Source organism: Lupinus angustifolius, chromosome LG17, assembly GCF_001865875.1.
Source record: "Lupinus angustifolius cultivar Tanjil chromosome LG17, LupAngTanjil_v1.0, whole genome shotgun sequence".
Classification (NCBI taxonomy): domain Eukaryota; kingdom Viridiplantae; phylum Streptophyta; class Magnoliopsida; order Fabales; family Fabaceae; genus Lupinus; species Lupinus angustifolius.
In genome coordinates this window covers 7,264,563-7,272,741 of record NC_032025.1, presented here as the reverse complement: position 1 = coordinate 7,272,741, position 8,179 = coordinate 7,264,563, and positions in this window count along the sequence as shown.

Sequence of the window (8,179 nt, the reverse complement as noted above, 5' to 3'; positions counted from 1 at the left end):
CCCGTAAAGAAAGCACGCCTACGGGCAATGCCCATTTTTCCATGTATATTTGTAGGTGCAACATATAATTCAGACATAATCATTTAAATAAACTCATCTTACTTAGAACCTAATATGTGAGATTATAATTACATCAAACGTTTGTCAATTGTATTTTTATTCACAGTGATGATTATACAAATTAGTATATATCATTGACTAACTAATGATGTTTATTTAGTACGATTAAATTGAGAAACAATTGAGAGGAAATATTTAATTACCAACACTAATAGATGTGGTTATAAATAACAAAACAGTAATATGTTGAAGAAGGCAATGTGCTTCTTCTTAATTTTTAAGTAATAATGGTTTGAAAGTATTTTAACTATAAGGAGAGAGAATTAAATCAATTGCTTAGGAAATTTTTTACCAGATGATATGAAGGAAGGGAAATATGTAGTGGTTATTTGTGCAAAGTTGATTACATCAAGTATTGGATAAATTCTATATTAATATACATATGATTTATAATAAAAGTTGTTAAAAATTGATATTAAATCATTACATTTTATGAAATTGATTTTTTCAATAAATTTGTTGATCTACAAGTTAATATACAATTTTATTAGCATACCTAATATAAAACATATACCTACATTTTAGATTTGACACGGGTAGTCTCTAAATTACAATTGTAGTAATTAATAATAGTGGTATTACTAAATTAATATAACCATAGCTTGTAATATTTAAGAAAATATGCACACATAATAATAATCAATCTTCTAATATTGGTGAAGAAATCGTGTCCCGAATAGTGCAAGTGGTTCATTCGTGTCCCGAATAGTGCACTACTTACAAATTTTAAGATTGAAATTGCAGCAAAATATGCATTACTAATAATGTATGTGCTTTACATCGTTGGATCCTTAATAGGGATATATGTTGCAATCTATACATAGGTTTTCTATCTATTTATGTTTTACATATACTAGTTTTTTAGTTTCTAGTACTGTAGTATATAATTAATTGTCTATTTTATGATTATTATGTATCATAAGATCATGGCAGTACAGTATATAATTACATTTGGAAGCCGAATTCAGTACATTATTAAACAATCAATTTCCATGGTTTAACCCATGTCCATTAGTATATCGTATAGTGGCCTACTCTATGACCATCTATGTAATGATGTACCGGTACGTAATGAATATGGATTACTGTTGGTATATGCTAATATAGACTTTGGAAGCATGATAAAATTAGGGTCACTTATTGCAACATGACACTAATGAGGTAAATGTTAAATAATTGAGAATGAAAATATTTTCTTAGTCTTGCACCTTTTATGATTTTTTAGAGTCATTCTAGGTAGGTAATGCAAGTTAAGTAGTACTATTAAAATGAAATGTAAAGACTATCACTACAAGAGGAACTGTAGTCAACAAATAAAAGAAGGAAGTTTGATAGTCTAACTTGGGAAATAATGTTGGAGTTTGTAATTTCCCTTGCACCAGAGCAATAATTGCCAACCTAGAACATATGCCAACAAATACCATAGCAAGAACATTTGATACTACAGAACTGTACTTCAAGGATTCTACCAATTTCAACAAAAAACAAGAAAAAATGTTAGTTATCACTATATCATTGAATCTAATCATTATAACCAACTTTTTAATAATTAAGCTTCATACTGACCTACATGGTAGTGCAATATATAATTGCAGATGTATAAGGAAAATTCAGTTGTCAATTGTTCACCCATACATGTTTAGAGAAAATGTAATAAAAATTTATTTATATTCGTATGTACTCAATCTTGTGTACAATGTATTTTAAGATGGTCATTTCTACGAAGTTCAACTACCAACTAAAGAGCTTCTATACAATCCACACTTTAAAATCTGATTTACAATTCTATAGTATATAGACTCTTACTTTTCAGATTGAGTACATACCTCATGACCAAATTTCAGCATGTTATAGCCTTGATATTATTTTTTTCCTCTTCTCACTTGAATGATAATGCTTCATGTTTTAGTGGACCAATAATCTTAGAAACCATGAATCCATGTGGAAAGGAGTTATGAACAAAAACATTATCTTCAAATTACAAAGTTATGATGATAAGACATAAAAAGTTGGTCATCTTTTCCTTTGATAATGTCTTTGATTATGATGTGATATCAACAAACGGAACATAAAAATAATACTTCTAATTGATAGCAAATTACATAGCAGCATCACTTCCACTTAGTTTGCAAAGTCGTTCAATTTATAAATAGTGTATGACTCTTATGCACATTGGTAGAAGCACATCTATATATCTGATTATAAAATTGAAACACATCTATCACAAATAGGTCATAGCAACCATCATATAAAACATAAATATTATATCATAACTTTGATGATCTTATTAGAGTCACCCTTTCTTTTTACAAAGGACCACATAACCTTCAAGTAAGGATACATTAACACATGGGATACATCAGTTATCATATCACTTCTTTTTTAATTTGAAATCGTTGAAGTAGGAATGACTTCTATCACTGCATGATTCCATGTTTAATGTTCATAGTGACATGCAAGCAATTTTTTAGAATTAAAATATAATTTTTATTGGATAGATAGAATTTGTTGCATGATTATATTTTTTTAGGATGAAAAAACTTTCATAATAACCCTCTTAAATGAGATGGTATACACAATTCTCAAATAATAACCCAAAACACATTAAGAAACATAAAACACTCATAAAACTAAAATAAGATAGCTCTAAAAGATGTAAAACATAAACATCACGTTTTATCTTAGTGTCAGTTTTAGAATTAATGGGCAACTTCACATGAATTAGTTTGTGAAAAATATATGTTTTACTATATTAAACATAACATTTTGGAAAGTACATTCTATTCTTATTACTAAACACATATGGGTGATACGTAATGGCTCCTATCAAACTTGATAAATTCTAACATTGATTATGCTTGCAAGTCTATGGATAATAGCTTAGCAAATTGCACTAACTTGGCCACTTCAACCACAATACAACATCAGCTTGACTATGGACAGGAGTGTGTTGTGGCACATTGTTGCAGACCAGAGCTTGGTCTAGAAGAATGCACAAAATCAGAAATATGGTGCATCAGGTTGATCTAGATAGGGTGCATCAATCTCGGTCAGGAGTATTGCATCAGATGCACCAGACACGCCAAGTGCATCAGGTTAGACGCATCAGGAGCATGATGCATCAATCTCGGTCAGGAATGATGCATCGGGCGCATCAGGCTACAAACACAGGCAGCGCACATCCAACTCAAGTGTCTCGGTCAGACAGGACCATAGTGCATCAATCTCACTATGGACACTCACATATCATGAAGTTTCATCATTAAGATGAACCTTGTGGGCCAAACACTTATTGGGCTGACTATGAAGTAATCAACACTCAGAATTTGATGACTTACATTCAGTCCTTCTGTGATCAATCCAAAAATCAACGATTACTTGAAGTACAAGAAATAGCTTTAAGTTTAGTGTTAGTTCTGATTCTATTTTTTCTCTTATGATGGTTGTTAGTTGTTATTCTGTTTTTCGATTCAATAGGAATATATATATATTAACCATTGCTTTGTACTTGATGATTCATTCAATCAATAAAAGTATCTTTCATTCAAGTATCTCTTTTTCTTTCATATTGTCTATTGCTTCCATTTCTTCTCTCTTTATCAAAGAAGATCTTAAGCATCATCAATAAAGTCTGCATTTTCAAGATGGTATCAAAGCATCAACTAATGCACTGCTGCGCTTCCATCCATCATTGTCTTCTTCTACATCTTCTGATTTTTTTCTCTATATCATCACCCATGGCTAATATAGTTGCCACCCTCAATCCCATTAATGATCCTGCTAGCCCATACTATTTGAATAATGAAAATCCTGGAGCAATTCTAGTATCACCCCCTTTGATAGAAGTGAATTATCATTGCTGGTCTAAAGCCATGATGATGGCTTTGAAGACAAAGAATAAACTCGAATTTATAGATGGCACACTCCCAAAGCCACACAAGACAGATCCAACTTATTCAGCCTGGGATAGGTGCAATACTCTAGTTCTCTCATGGATTAATCAATCCATTGATAAATCTATCCTGCAAAGTGTCTTATGGCTTGAAACTTCCCTTGAGGTATGGGAAGATTTGAAGGAGAGGTATTATCAATGTGATGTTTTTCGTATATGCAACCTCCAAAAAGAATTGTATAGTGTTAAACAAGGAAGTAAGTCAATTGATGCATATTATACCCATTTGAAAGGCTAATGGCAAGAGTTAGACAATTTTAGACCTTTACCCCTCATGCCCTTCACAATGTGATTTTGAGCTTTATAAGCTTGTTAGATCTTATAGAGAAAATGACTACGTGATTAGGTCCTTAAAGGGCCTTAATTAACAATATGGAGCGGTGAGATCCCAAATTATGCTTATGGGTCTCTTACCCTCCATAAATAAGGCATTCTCTCTTCTTATCCAACAAGAAAGACAATTGATGCTTACAACAAACCCCTTGATGATGTAAAGGTATTGGCCAATACCTCCAATGAGGTAGGGGTTCTGGATATATTAGTAAATCAGGTGTATGGAGAGAATATGGTTTCAATAATGGTAGAGGCAGAGGTGGATCAAAGATGTGCTCTTTTTGTAATAAGGCAGGACACACAATTGACACCTATTATAAGAAACATGGTTTTCCTTCTCATTACAAGAAAACCAACAATGTCAACAACCTCACAAGTTCTAATGAAGAGGATGATCAAGATGGTGAAGAAAGCATAGGAGTCTTTACTGCATACCAACACAAGGCTATCCTAGAAATGATCAAAGAGCCTATAAATCATTAGGTGAATCAGCTAACCAAACATTGCACTGGTATGGATTCTTCTAGTCAAGGTAACTCAAAATCTTTAGCTCATTGTGTTAAATCAAAGGATTGGATCCTTGATACAGGAGCAACAGGCCATTTTTGATTCCGCCTATCAGAATTCCAATCCTTTAGAAAGATTAACCCCATTCAAATCAGATTTCCAAATGAAAATGAGATTATAAGCACTATTGTAGGAACTGATATATTTTCTAAAGATTTATGGTTGGTTAATGTGCTTTACATACCCAAATTCTCTTTTAATCTCATTTTTGTTTTTAGGTTAACCTTAGCCCTTGCTTGCAAGCTAACTTTCACCACCTCAAAATGTGTGATGCAGGAGGAGACCACATTGAGGATGAATAGTGTAGTTGAAGCAAAGAGAGGGTTATACATCATTACTGCCAAAAACTTAAGCTTCAATTTAAATAAGTTTGTCAATAGCATAGAAAGAACCAAAGATGACTCTATTAGCAATGACTTGTGGCATAAGAGACTTCGACATCCCTCAAATTCTAAACTTGCTATTTTGAATAAAATATTCTCTTTAATTCAAATAAGGGATAAAAACAATCCTTGTGATGTTTGTCACTATGCCAAACAAAGAAAATTAAGTTTTCAAGATAGCATAACATGCTCTGCTCACAATCTTGATCTGATTCACATTGATATATGGGGACCTATATCTATTTCTTCCACTCTAGGACATAGGTATTTCCTTACCATAGTAGATGATAAATCTAGACACACAAGGCTATTATTCATGAAAGACAAATCAGAGGCATCTTCTCTTGTGGAGTCTTTTGTTAATATGATAGAGACTCAATTTGGTATCAAGATTAAGACCATAAGGTCTGGTAATTACCTGAATTCAAACTGAATGCCTTTTATAGTTCCAAAGGCATTCTTCACCAAACCAGTTATGTTGAAACCACTCGACAAAATGGAGTTGTTGAGAGGAAACACCAACACATAATTGGAGTCACTAGAGCTCTCATGTATCAATCCTCTTTGCCTAAGTGTTTCTGGAACTTTGGAACTGCTCATGCAGTATATTTGATTAACAGACAACCTTCTCAATTCCTCAACAATAAGTCCCCCTATGAAGTCCTATAGAACCATGAACCAAACCTCTTAAACCTTAGAGTGTTTGGATGCCTCAGCTTTGCTTCTAATTTAACTCATAATCAAAAAAAGCTTGATCCAAGAGCAAGGAAATGTGTTTTCCTCGGCTACAAACAAGGAGTTAAGGATATATAATGTTTTATTGTGTAAACAAAGAAACCTTTCTATCCAGGAATGTTAATTTTTATGTAAGCATCTTTCCTTTCAACAATGAGAAAGATTAGTGTGAATAAGGTATGGATATTTCTCTTCCTACATATTCTTATAATAATAAAGATAGTTTTCTTGATCATACTTATGCTAGTTTGCCCAAAGGTTCTAATGAATCTCCAATAATTGAGCATAATGACAACTCAGACCTGATTCATATAGACAATAATGAATCTAACTTAAACAATGTTGATGAAAGTCTGGATTACAATAATGGCACTAATCAAGGTTTGAAAAGATCCTCTAGACAAAAGAATATCCCTAATTACTTGAAAGATTAGCATTGCTCTCTAAGTCTTAATACATCATCTGGAGATGATGAGAATGTCAAGTACCCTCTATCTAAGGTTCTATCTTATAACAAACTTTCATCTTCTTATAAAAGATTCACTCTAGCCATTAGTTCCAACACTGAACCTGAGAGTTATAGTGAGGCTAGTAAACATCAACACTGGATAGATACTATTAATACTGAGTTAAATTTTTTAGAAAAGAACAATACTTGGATCTTAACCAAGCAGCCTGAAAATAAAAGAGCTATTGGATGCAAATGGGTCTTGAAGACCAAGCATCATGCTGATGCTAGCATAGAAAGGCACAAGGCAAGACTTGTTGCCAGAGGGTACAATCAAACAGTAGGTATAGATTATCTAGACACCTTTAGTCCAGTTGTTAAAATAACAACCATTAGGACCATAATTGCTCTTGCTTCTATAAAAGGATGGCATCTCCATCAACTTTATGTTAACACTGCTTTTTTGCATGGTGACTTAATAGAAAAAGTTTATATGAAACCCCCTCATGGTCTTAAAGTTCCTAATAAATCCCTTGTTTGCAAATTAGAGAAATCTCTTTATGGCTTAAAGCAAGCCAGCAGGCAATGGAATGTCAAGCTTACAGTTATGTTAATTCAGCATGGCTTTGCTCAATCCAGAGCTGACTATTCTCTGTTTACCAAAATTGATGCCAAGGGATATACTGTTATACTTGTATATGTGGATGATTTAGTTATTGCAGGAGACAACCTTGATGAGATTCAAAGTATCAAGGAATTACTAAACAAAAAATTTAGCATCAAGGACCTTGGAACTCTTCCTTGGTATTGAAGTAGCCAGAAACAAAGATGGAATTAGTCTTTTCCAAAGGAAGTATGCCCATGACTTACTTCAAGACACTGGTATGCTAGCTAGTAAACCATGTTCTAGCCCCATGCATTACAATGTCAGGTTGCATAGTGAATCTGGTGGAATTTACTCTGACATAACCTCATATAGGAGACTTATTGGCAAACTGGTTTACTTGACTCACACTAGGCCATATATCTCTTTTGTTGTTGGGCACCTTAGCCAGTTCCTGGGTGCCCCTAGAACATATCACTTTAAGGCTGCTTTAAGAGTTCTTAGATACATTAAAAATGCTCCAGGTAAGGCATTGCATTTCCCTGTTAAAACCACTACTCAACTAAAGGGTTTTAGTGATGTAGATTGGGGATCTTGCCTTGATACTAGGAGATCAGTAACAGGTTTTTTTCTTTCTTGGAGAATCTTAGATTTCATGGAAAAGTAAGAGACAAAAAACAGTCTCTATGTCTTCTGTTAAAGTAGAGTATAGAGCATTGGCTCTAACTGGTTGTGAAGACCAATGGCTTCTTTATTTGCTTGATGACTTACATTTAAGCCATATTGGTCCCATCATTTTGTACTGTGATATTCAATCAGCTTTGCATATAGTTGCCAACCTTGTCTTCCAAGAGAGGACCGAACATATTGAGATGGATTGCCACTCAATTAGGGAGAAGTTGTTAAATGGTGTTGTCCATCTTTTGCCAATTTCTAACAGTGAGCAAGTTGCAGACATGTTCACTAAAACTCATCCACCTGGGATATTTCAGAATAATCTATCCAAGCTTGGATTGTGTAATAAAAAGTGTGCAGCT